Source organism: Lycorma delicatula, chromosome 1 (assembly GCF_047948215.1).
Source record: "Lycorma delicatula isolate Av1 chromosome 1, ASM4794821v1, whole genome shotgun sequence".
Taxonomy (NCBI): domain Eukaryota; kingdom Metazoa; phylum Arthropoda; class Insecta; order Hemiptera; family Fulgoridae; genus Lycorma; species Lycorma delicatula.
Genome location: NC_134455.1, coordinates 283672987 through 283685333, shown reverse-complemented (window position 1 = coordinate 283685333; position 12347 = coordinate 283672987). Strand labels below are relative to the sequence as shown.

The 12347-nt window shown below is 37.8% G+C and overlaps 1 protein-coding gene across 1 annotated transcript in view; it reads right to left on the bottom strand.

Annotated features, from left to right (window-relative positions):
* Positions 1–12347, bottom strand: part of LOC142332349 (voltage-gated inwardly rectifying potassium channel KCNH6-like) — a 792659-nt gene that overhangs the window by 637789 nt on the left and 142523 nt on the right. The gene's annotated exons all lie outside the window — the stretch shown is intronic.

The window sequence follows — 12347 nt, the reverse complement described above, 5'->3', positions numbered from 1 at the left end:
TAGATTTTTATATTTTGATTCACCTACAACCTATTTCTTATGGAAACAGTAAATATATTATTGAACACACAATAAACAATTATGATTTGGAATATGCTTCTTTTTCAATTTACTTCAAGTGAGCAATGTTATAAATTAAAAAAAAAAAATTAATTAATAAAGAAACTGAATTATATACTCTCAAACCTTTGAATTTGCATCATTACTGTCAATTGCATGAATACACAATGGAGAATCAAAATTTGATTTTCTTTAATTAGATTTTAGACAATTTTTCCTGAAAATTACAGCTTTTGAAAAAAATAAGAAACCATCTGTTACATAGATCGAAATTAAAAGTAGTTATTTTACCAGAAGTTATGAATACAAGTTTGCTAATAGTGGTCATTAATATTAGCAGAAGCATAGACATTTTAAGGTTATCATCAAGGGCCTTTGGCAAGGTCTAGCTGCCTGGTCTGTTATATAAATTATAAAAGAGCCTACCTCAACCATATTATTTGGCTCTGAGTAGTTAGCTGGACAGATTATTTTCACAGGTAAAGCATAATAAAGAGTTATCTGTGTTCTTTGAAGTTGGAAGTTCCTCAAGGCTCAGTTTCAGGACCTGTCTTCTATTCCATTTTCACAGCAGACCTTCCAACACCGATCTGTGTCACAGTCACTTTATTTGTCGATGACTCAGCTAATTTGGCTGTTAATGTGACCAAACTCTAGTTTAAAGTAAACTACAATCTGATTAACCAAATCAACGAATGACTATCTAGATGGAAGATTAAGGTTAATCAAGTGAAGTCGTTATACACATTTGTATTGAGGAAAGGAGACTGCCTATGAGTCGATCTTGATGGTGTTTTCATACCACATGCCCAAAGCATGTGGTACCTTGATTTCACTTTGATCACTGTATGATGTGGATGGTCCATGTAAGGGAAAAATGAAAACAACTGAATATTAAGTTTAAGGAAATATACTGGTTGCTGAACATCACAGTGTTTACTATCTAACAAGTAGTTGTTGTACACAGCTATTCTTGAACTTATAGGATCTAGTTTTTGGGTACTGAATGCAGCAGCAATGTTGAGGTATAATGTGATTCCAAAGCAAGTTACTGAGGAGCATAACAGAAGTACCTTGATTCAAAAGACACAGTGTGATACACAAATATCTGGGTTTACCGTAGTTTGAGAGGAAAATAGAAATTCGATGCAAAGTATAAACTACAACTAAACAAACACGTGAATTACTTATCAATTAATCTTCCACACATCAGTAAAAACATTAGAAGATTAAAATGACTCCACATATTCAATATGTGGAGTTGTTTTAGCCTTAGTGTATTTATTTGATTTGAATTTAAGCTGCACCAACTGAATGTTACCAATCAATTCATTAATTCATTTCATTCAATTTATTTATTATTTTTTTGTTAATAATTTTATTCTTATTTTCATTTTTTTCTCTCAGTGTTTAATTACTTCTCCTATTTGTTAACTTAAGCTTTAATTGTATGCACTGGTGTTTTTAAAACAACTTCCTACGAGACTACCACTGTATTGGGAAAGGCTCTCCCAATAGATTTAGTGGTGAAAGTTTGGGCAGCCATGTGGAAATTGCGAAGAGTCAGGAAGGTCGAGGTATTTGGGATGTGGTTTCAAACCAGTCCTGTACTGGAGAGGAACGGTGATCTCAATGCACCGGTTTTAAATTTCGAACAGTTGCCCATCTCCCACCTGTAGAGGAGGGTTTACAGCCTCAAAATGGAAGCATGGCAGCAAAAATGGCACACCACAACTAAGGGAAGTTGTGGTGTGCCTTGTATAGATTTATACAGGATCTGAGGGGATGGTATGCCTCTCCGTCGTTTTTAAGGGCAAAGGAAGCCCGAGTGCTCTCCAACCATGTAAATTTAAACCAATATTTGTTTCAGTTCCAGATGGCAGCTGATGAGCTGTGCGTCTGCGGGGAGGTCCAGTCGAACGAGCAAATGATGTTCCACTGCCCAGATCTTGAAGGTACCAGAACTCAGGCCACCCTGGAACTTAGAGGTCAAGGGGAAAATTGACCACTCACAAGCGGTGAGTCAATGAGGTGAGAGCCGCATTGTCGGACCGTGTGGGAGTTCCTTGATACGGTTGCTTTGTTCATATCAATTCCCCCCGAGGGGAGAAGATCCCGCCTCGTAGCGTGTCAGGTCGCTACACCACCCCCTCCGTTCCTTGCCAGTAATGGCTTTAACGGACGACATCTTCTTGCCCTCAAACTGATCACATTCCAACAGTGTTCATCCTGGCCACGGTGAGATGCCACCGATGCAGATGCCCCGAGGGACATCTACAGCGTTAATCCGCCACGAGAGATAGTAATGAGTTCTGCCTTCCGAAGAAGACAGCTGACACCTAACGCTACCACGTTGCCCTCAGGAACTAAGCAAAAGCCTACTCGCGGAGAAGAAACCACAATCAGCTCTAAACTACACTACACCCCTAGTGCATAAATGCATCAAGCATGCCACGACAGCATATCTATCAGCAAATTCGGTCACCGCAAACGGATCGTAAGAATTTAAACGATTGGAGCACAGAGAAAACAATAAACCTAGTCCCAGAGGTCCTCAAGTCTGGTAATTCGGGAGCTGAGTATAACCTCTAATCTCCCACTACAGCTCCATTTTAGAGGGCCGCTAGGAAAACACCCTGGTCGATTGCAACCAATTTCACTCATTACCCCCTTCATAAGTGTGCACTCCGATCCGACAAATCGCCATGCCAAAGTTAGTAAATCATGCTCGGGGAGCGAACTCCCCGGATACAACTTCCATTGAGACTAATCTAACCGAGGCCGGTGCCAAAGCGCCTATCTCTGGCCAGTTAAACGGCCTGGGCGGTGCCCTAGCCACCCGAGAAGCGATTTGGCTTCGCAGTAACAAAAACATACAGCCTTCCGCATTAGATATGAGGTGGATCATTGTTAAAAGAACAAGTAAACGACCTGGCAGATCGCCCAACTAACGATGAGCGGTGTTGAAAATCAACACCGAGACTCCAACAACAACTCTCATTACTCTGTGTGCAAATACTATGCCTCAAGGAAGGATACTAACTATCCAGTGAATTGAAATACAATTCTACCGCACGTAAGTAACAGCTGTTGACCGAATTGTTGCACTCTTTGCCCAACCTTTTACAGTTAACGCACGATGGAGCCTCGGGTTTCTGTGGACAGTCGTCGTGCTTGTGACCACAATGCACGCAGACCAACGCATATTTACAGAATTTTGCCCTGTGACCAAAGCGACAACACTTGAAGCACCTTTGCACATCAACGTACTCTTTACTTCCTCTCTTACTTCCTACAGGAAGTAAAGTCAACATACATACATACCTACCCCCAGACACAAACTTCTGAAAGAGACCAGCACCGAGTTCAAAAACACCGTGATACCGCTGAGCTTCAAGGCGTCCGGTCTTGAAGATTAGCCTACACTCTTTTGCAAATGCAGCCTCATCCAACTCGGTGTTCTGCTCCCTCACGAGAGACAGAACTTCCTTATCGGATAGCCGCCGGTCAATGTCGTAGACAGTGACCCGGGGCCTACGCTTGCGCTTCGGGTCGACCTGAATCTCGAGCTTTTTCACCTCTTGAGACTCCTGGATGACTCGGACTGTCTCTTTATCGTTTGCAACCACTACCAGAACCTTGCTGGTCTCTTTAATTTCCCTAATCTTGAGGTTCTTTCGGTCCCTACGAAGACCGACCTGAAAGTCCTCCTTGTTGCTACTTGTTTTAGTAAACCCCTCAGGCTGATTTACAAATAGTATCTCGGGCTGCTTGGAAGCCTGACTAGCCTGACGCTTCCCCTTGACAACATTGGCGAAACGCCTTTGCTGCCTCGGATCAGGCGTCGGGACAGTAACTACTTTGACCTCTGCGGGCTTAGAGGCCAACTTCTCGTAACCATCTGCCAAGGCAGACAGCACACCCTTAACTTGCCGCAATCGCGGCAACATTCTGCCCCTCGCACTAGCGCTAACGCTCTTGGGGCCTTCGATAAAATCGAAGAGATAGTCTAGGCTCTGTTGAGCCGCTGCCAGCATAGCTCCAGAGTTGCCAGGTTAAACCCGGGCAGCCAAGAAATCCTCCACTAAAGGATCATTTTTATATTCCCGGGTGGGAGCCCTTACCATCTCTACCTCAAAGAGCTCACTCTCCGAGCAAGAGGGAAACGGTGAAACCTCCGCTCTCCTCTTGAGCCCAGGCCGAACTTACCAGCCTACCAGGTAATGGTCTACTGGTCATCAAGACTGGCCAGAGATACCCTAGCCTGCCTACTTTCTGGACGAGACATACTCGCTGTATTCCTTCTACTAAAACACTGGGCGAACCCACGGATGTGACGACTGCCCGCAGCGAGCCACGGATAGCTGGAGACCTTCGTTATTCCCCTGTCACTATTTGTACCTCTTAGCCGCTTCTGGGGTGCTTTGTTCAACTGAAATCAGTAATTTACCTAAGGGAAAAGACTTCTATCGCGCTGATGACATCGGGCAGCCCACCTACCAGTCAAAATATATTAGCTGGTGATCGCTCTTGCAAACATCGACCACTGACCAGTTGTGAATCCTACCGAGGATATCCATACCTATGGTAACATCAATGTTGGTACCATGGAAGACCCTCCGCAAACCGACTTTACTAGCGAAGGTAGTCAATTCGCCGCCATCATCCGAGATTCACTGTGCCAAAGAAGCGATTTGGCATTCACCTCAACTCCTACTAGAATAGGACGACCCGCTATCAACCTAACAATTCTATCCCATCTTTCCAAGTGTTGTTCAGTGGGATCACTGTACTGAAAGCTAATTATAACCAGATCCAAACCATTCACGGCAAGCTTAAAAACGATGTGATGCGTGTCAGATTCCTGCCGTACGAAGACACTATCTATAGACTTCCTGCACAAAACAGCGGATTTGCTGAACGAAAACTTATTCCAACCTGAAAAACTTGGCAGATCACCTTTAACCACGTACTGGATTTAGTTTATCCATTGCAAAGCATGGTTCATTCGCCGTGAACCGAGAAATATCCCTTGCTATTATTTCTCTCCTCCTCCATTTATGGTTTTTGGAAAATATTTCTTCCACAACCTATCTCAATTGGGCGGCAGATAGCCTCGGCCTTGATTTTCCAAACCTGCCCATCACCACTTTGTATGCATCCTCGAAGGTGTTCTCTTCTAATTTGTCACATATTTCCTTCCATTTGGCATTTTTCGATCTGAGGATCAGCTTTTTCAGTTCATTACGAGCTTTTTTTATAATCTCATAGCTTGCTTTATATTCCTTTGTTTTATAATCTCATTAGCTGATATGTCAACACCCTTCCTCTCTCTTGTGCCGCCGCCTAAATTGGATACAATTCCTCCGTGCGATTGCCACTTCCAGGCACCATTGGTAGACCTGTTTACAGCTCTCTCTAACACTTCTCTCACCAAGGGTCTCTCTACAGGATTGGATCATCAGGCCATGAAGGTCCTTCAATTCAATATCCTCAGGACTCTGGGTCGCCACCTTCTCTACAAATATGGTTCTTAACTTTGGAATCTGAGACCATCTTATTCTTCAAGGTCACTGTGCACGAACTTCATTATTTCTTTACCTCCCAACGACCATCCCTACGCACAGATGGTTGCTAGGAGTCTCCTTGTCCAGAATGCGCCAACTCACAACTGTCATCCAGATATTCTTGACAAATTAGAGGTTAAACGTAAAACTTCTGTCACCTCTATGGTATGTGTGATCTACAAAATCGTTCACACACCCTATGAAGGAGGGTGATAGCTTAAGCCATAATTCTCCCTCACCTGTTGGTTTCTTTACAAGCCAGCTCGCGGGACTTCGTGAAGAAGTCCCCGTCCACCAGCTCCAGTCCTCTTCGTCTCACCCGCGAGTTCATCCATTCTGCTTATGAATTCTGTTAATGGTATGTTGGGTGAGGCGTAACAACTATAGATCGTCCTGCCAGCGACTTCAACCCTTGAGAACCCTATTCCACCGCTGCTACTGCAAACGGTGTCATATCTTGGGACCGTGGCGATGGCACACGAGCAATCCTTATCCGCATACCATCACACAGGCTTTGCAGAGCCTCAGATTCGGTTCTGCAACCCACAACAAGTCCGCTTAATTCCTTTCCAAGGCTCATCGCAAGTTATGCGATCGCCTTGACCGGTTGGCGTTCAACTGCAGTATATTTATTGAGCTCTGGATAGTGGTCTGCCATGTTTGTGGCCCTCCGCACCACATTTTCTGCATATTGCTGGCTCCTGTCAACCGGACTTGAAATGGTCGTCCTTTCCACAATTGATGCAACTGCGGGATATGTCGGAACCCTGGCATTTTGAAGTCTTGTGACCAAGGTCACAAAATCTAAAACATCATTCTTGCTCTGCCTCTGGAGTCACTCGACATGAAACCATCCCGACCCGCAGGCGCCCCACTTCAAAAGCTTCTCGGCCTGATCGTCATTCATCAACAGGGAAACCACCTGCGATCCTGAATGAGCATGTCTTACCTTAACAGCCAATTCTTGTTCTTCCTCTAATCTGGCCATATTCTTGACCACATTGATTACCTCCTCCCTAGTGATAGGTGCATCGATATCTTGTATGTTTACTTTTATGGAATTCACCTTTTCTCTTGTAAGCAACCGAACTCTTTAACATCCTCCTGGAGTTTTTTGTGGGATTTTGAGCCCTTCTGCTTCGTCCCTTACTCTGATCAGGAGATCCTTCCACAGTCCTTTACGGACAGAGAGGATCTCAGGGTCTCCCTCCTGGATTCCATCTTTTTCCTCCTTTAGGAAGTTCGCAAAAGACTTCTCTTGTTTGACAACTGCTTTCACAACTAAAGTATTGGGTATATCTGCCGGTGTCCTACTTACTGACCTATTTCTCTTTGTTTGTTATACTTAGTTCTCCCTATGTAAAGTCGAACGATCAGTCCGGTGGCCCGCATATTCTTGTAATTTTCTTGTCATACAAGCCGCGTGCCTTCTTCCACACATTTCACATTGTAGTTAATAATTATGGTGAATATATCATGATCAAAATCAACTACATCTTCATAAAGTTGCCATTTCTGCACATGCGAGCTGCTGTCCTACCTTGAGCAGTCCCTTCGTGTGCAAGTCCATTATTCTCGGAGCCACCTATATAACGCTTCCAAAAACCTACCTTTAGGTTTGGCTAGGTAGAATGCTACAGCTGTGTACCTTTCTCTTTCGTCAAATACCGGGTCTGCCAAACCTATCGTCCGTTGGAACCATTCTCTTTCCCATTTCTCCGCTAACAGGACATCTAAGCCTTCGTTCTTAACTCTCTCTTCAATTTTCTTAGCTGTGTATCTTGTTTGGCATGCCACTTCAATTCCTTCCGCCTTCTTCGCGAACTGGTTAGATTCGGCAAACTTTCTGAAAGCGGTAACCATTCTCTTCATGTTGGCCGCGAGCTCCTTCAGCTCGCAGGCCATGTGACTCTTCTCTGCGTGCTTGAATAGAGTAGTGCTTACGCTTATGAGCTTCTCTTGTAGGGTGCCGATCCTCTTCGCCATTACACCCTTCTCAGCCTCTTTGAAGTTCGGCTTACGAGATCGGCTTCTTTTCCTACTATCTTTGCTCTTGTCACCAGCCACCACACGATCTGTGGAGTCAATAAGGCGTATTGAAACGCTTATTGTTGCTGACTCCTGCTTCTTTTGACCACGGTTGGAAGCTGGAGTACTTGCAACCACTACTGACGCAGATACCTCCCATACCGACTACTGTCGCAAAACCAGGAGGTACAGAGGAATTGTTGGACCTTTCTATTTTTCTAATTAAATTAAAGTTTAATCGCGAAACATACACAATGGAATAATAATTAATATCGACTAATATAAACAAAGATAGCCCTACCAATGCTACCAAGCAATGACAAAACCATCTGCTTATCTCTACCACCCTAGCTATTGTTCAGATAAGATTACAATAGACTATTCTCTAGAAAACCGTCGATAACAATAAAATAATGCACACTACACACAGTAATAAACTTATAGTTTAAAAGTTAGAAATGTACAAGTTTAGAAGTTAAAAGTTTACAGTTTACTACTAAATGTTAAGACAAGCAATATTAATTCTTATCGTCTACTAGCAAATAAGTTTAAAGTGATAAAAACACCTCAAAAATTTTTAAGTTATCCAATTTTTAAGTTAAGCTATCCAATTCATACAAACAGTGAAAAAACACTTCCCAAAATATTCCCTTAAACTTTGTCCACGGTCATACCAAAAAAGAACATCAAAATCCAATAATAAACTACAAAGAAGCGGCAGTACGACAGACACGTCCGCTTGTTATAAACTCCAACTCAACACTTGTTATTACCTGTTAGTTACATGTTACACTATTGTCAATAACCTACAGTTCAAATACCAATTACTTTTGGAATAAATAACATGGTTTCTAAAAAAAGGCTTAAAATTTTAAAACTTTTAAATAAAACATGTAAAACTTTCAAAAAAAAAATTATTATGAAACGGAACAAAATAGAATGAATAATAAAGAATAACTTGAATTAGAAATTAATAAAACAAAATTGTATCATAAATTATTAAATAAGCATTCATAAAGTGTAATCAAGTCTGAAAATGTTTTTAAAAACTTTGAATTTTAAATTTGAAGTTGAGATGAGTGTGATCAGTAAAAAATTATACGACAAACTCAACATAGAAACTTCTTTTATATTTTAAAAACTCAAAATAAACACTTATTTATCTACCAAAAAATAAAAATGTTTTTAATATTTTCCAATTTAAATGTCTTATAAGAACAGCAGCAATTTTACATATTAAATGGTAGTAAAATAACTCTTGAATATGAAAGCAAAACAATCTTACAAATAAGAACTTTAAATTGACAATCGTACAATATACACAATATTTTGTTTGCTAAAGGAATGTTAGATTTTTTACATAAATTAAACTACGAGTACAGCTATCAGGTCATGAACTGACCTTTTCATATATCTCGAATTTGCTTAAAACAAGTTTTCATTATACATTGGAAAACTATTATTCACCAGAAAATGTACCTTTAAAGTAGATATGAATAGAAATTGATTTCGATTGTAATCAGGTGTAAGAATACAAGCTGAAAAGTTTGGTATTTAGGCTGAAGTCTTACCATGAAAATAAAATTAATTTGGCATCTAACCTTAATTTTCATTATAGTAGACAATTAAGTATAAAATCTATTTTATTAGATTATGGACGAGAGTAACTTGTCTGTTAAAAGTGATATTAAATTGAATGAAATGCTACGTTTTGAAACCATAGAGGGGTAAAGAGGTTAAAGTATGATGAGTGAGTACCGGTGGTTTAAATGGGGGAACTGCTGCGGTGGTCATGTACCTTCCTGCAGAGGTTAGCGTGATTTGTGTGTTGATCACCAAGTTGCACGCTATATTATTGACTTTCTTGAACCTCTACCTCCCTCTCATTTAGTACTAATATTACAACTTACTCTACGTAGCCTATTAAGGACTACCGGTGGCTGTACAAAATGGTTGATTGTAGTGTCCAGTTTTAAAGTCTAAGTTACTTTCCTTAAACAAGTATCCAGTTTTAATTTATCGGTTATTTAACCACCTTCATAAAATTAATAATCATAAAATTGTTAATTTCCGTAAACAAATCCCTTTAAAAATGTAAAAGTTTTATTTTTTCTACTATTTTATTTTGCACAAGTTCGAACAAAACCATAAAATACTTATGTAGTTACAATATTTATACTGATTGTGAAATAAGACAAGAGCACATAAAATGAGAAGCATCATATTTCTTAACTTCCACACTTCTACATGTCATTATCAAAAGAATGGTTATTAATAACAATAAATTCTAAGATGTTTTATTGAAAAATAAGAAATTCTAAGCTGTTTTAAAAATTTACTTAAATTAACCGGTAAGTTATTGAAGAAAATTTCTACAGAATTCTTTTTTTTTAAAAAACAAAGAGTAATTGTAATAAATACATGAATAAGTAAGAATTTACTAATAGCTAAAAAAATAATCCAACATTTAAACATTAATAAAATATTTAAACGAGCATAAATCATTGATTTATTTCATACTTATTGTATTTATTCCCCTACTTCATTTAAATTCAGTTGTGATATAGTCAGATCTATTTTAATTTAATTGTTATGCTTATGTAACTGTGTACATGTGTTCCTTGGATGTAATTATGGCAATATCAAATTAATCGTCGAACTGAGATTAAAAGACCAACTATCGAATTACCACTGGATTTGAAAGGAAGTGGCATCCAGACATAAAAAGAATACAACGAAAAATAATTAAGAATACACTAAATTAATACTTTCTACATCAGTCTCATCATTCAGAAAATTTCACAATAATTTAAGTTAATAAACTTGAAAATTCTCTTCAGTTGTTGATCATTTAGATCAAACAATTACTACGTTTATTACATACAAACTATTACTATATTTTCCAATGAAAAAAACACCACAACAATGTAAGTTATATACTTGAACATATATATATATATATATATGCTTTAAACCTGTACAATTTTTTTTTAACATTTATATAAGAGTGTAATTTGTAACGTACAATTTTTTTTTTAATAAGAAAATTATAGAATAAAGCTGATTCAGTTGAATTTCTTTAAAATATAATTTTTTTCTGAAAACGTCCATTTAGTTATTATTTCGTCTATTAAGCTAAATCAATCTCCTTAAGAAATATGAAATTGTACTTCTTAACGACTTTTTCATTCTCTCCAAGAGTTCAGCTGCACGTAATTTTAGCTTATTCTTAAAGCATTCAATAATTTCTTTCGGTTAAAATATATTCTCCACCAACTATTAAATGTATTGCTTCAATTATTAATTACGCGATGTTAAATAAAAACATAGTCAAAAAAAATTGTTAAGGTTTTAACTTAAAAGACAATTTACTTTGTTTTTCATCAATACTGGTAACTATGAATTTAACAATAACTACTACCAAAAATATGAACTGATTACTACTAAACAAAATAAAAATGTAATAAATATCATCAATTACTAATAAATCGCCTAAAATAATTTACTGTAAAAATAAATAACTATGTACTCACAAAAACAATTTAAAAAGTCTTACTTTTAAAACAGATCGTGTTGTGTGTGTGTGTGTGTGTGTGTGTGTGTGTGTGTGTGTGTGTGTGTGTGTGTAATGTGTGTTTTCATCTGTATTATTATTAGCAAACGGTTGGTATTCCTTGTCTAGTTGACCCAGAAATTAATAAAATGTAAAGTCATTTAAAAACTAAAATTTAAATGTATTTAGATTAGTATATTTAAACGTAAATTAGTTTGAATTTAAAGAACTTTAATTGCAGTATTATATCCATTTCCAATACCGGTATTACAAAAGTAAATTTGGATATGTGTGAAGATAAGCATGTTTTTATATTATCATTTATTAATTAAATTTGTTAGCTAACAGATTAAAATGCTTGAATAATAATTATTAATTTACAATCCTCTCAACAAAAAAGAAACTATAACTTTTCTGATAACGATATTTACATTGGAGTCGATTGTGAGAATATAATTTTTTGCGACAAAAGTGGATAATGGAAATCAAACCTCACGTTTGATTTACAAGATAACTTATTATTTGTACAGTAGCATATTTTAACGGTGCTATTGGAAGAATATTAAATTTCTCAAAAGTATTACTACCCTAGTTTAAATTTATGTAATTAACCCTAAGGTAAAAACCATTTACGAAAGTAAAAAACATCATGGTCCATTTCAAAATTGTACAAGTTTTTTTTTTTTATCTTCTTTTATAAAATATTTAAAAAGCAGAGGGCTAAAAACTAACCCTTATGATTCTTAAGGTATAAGGCCTTCAAAACATTTACCAAAATTAAGGCCTAATAGCTTTATTTTTACTACGAAACTACTGATTTTGATCTAGAATGCAGTAGAGAAAGAAACAAGCTATGTTATACAATTAATTTAAAAGAAAAATCACAAGACATTTACAACAGAAAAAAGTGAAGATTTTATTATGATTAAAATAAGGTTTTCTTATATGTAATACTGTAATGTTTTCAAATGTATTATAAATCCGAAAAATGAAAGCGATAATTTTAGATGTAAGCTGACACTTATGTAATTAACTTCCCCCACAACTACTCCCTCTGGGATGTCATCTACGCTTTCCCACTGGAGAATATGGTTGTGGAACCGCCCGACGCCAGGGCATCGGAGTTCCTTACCATCAAA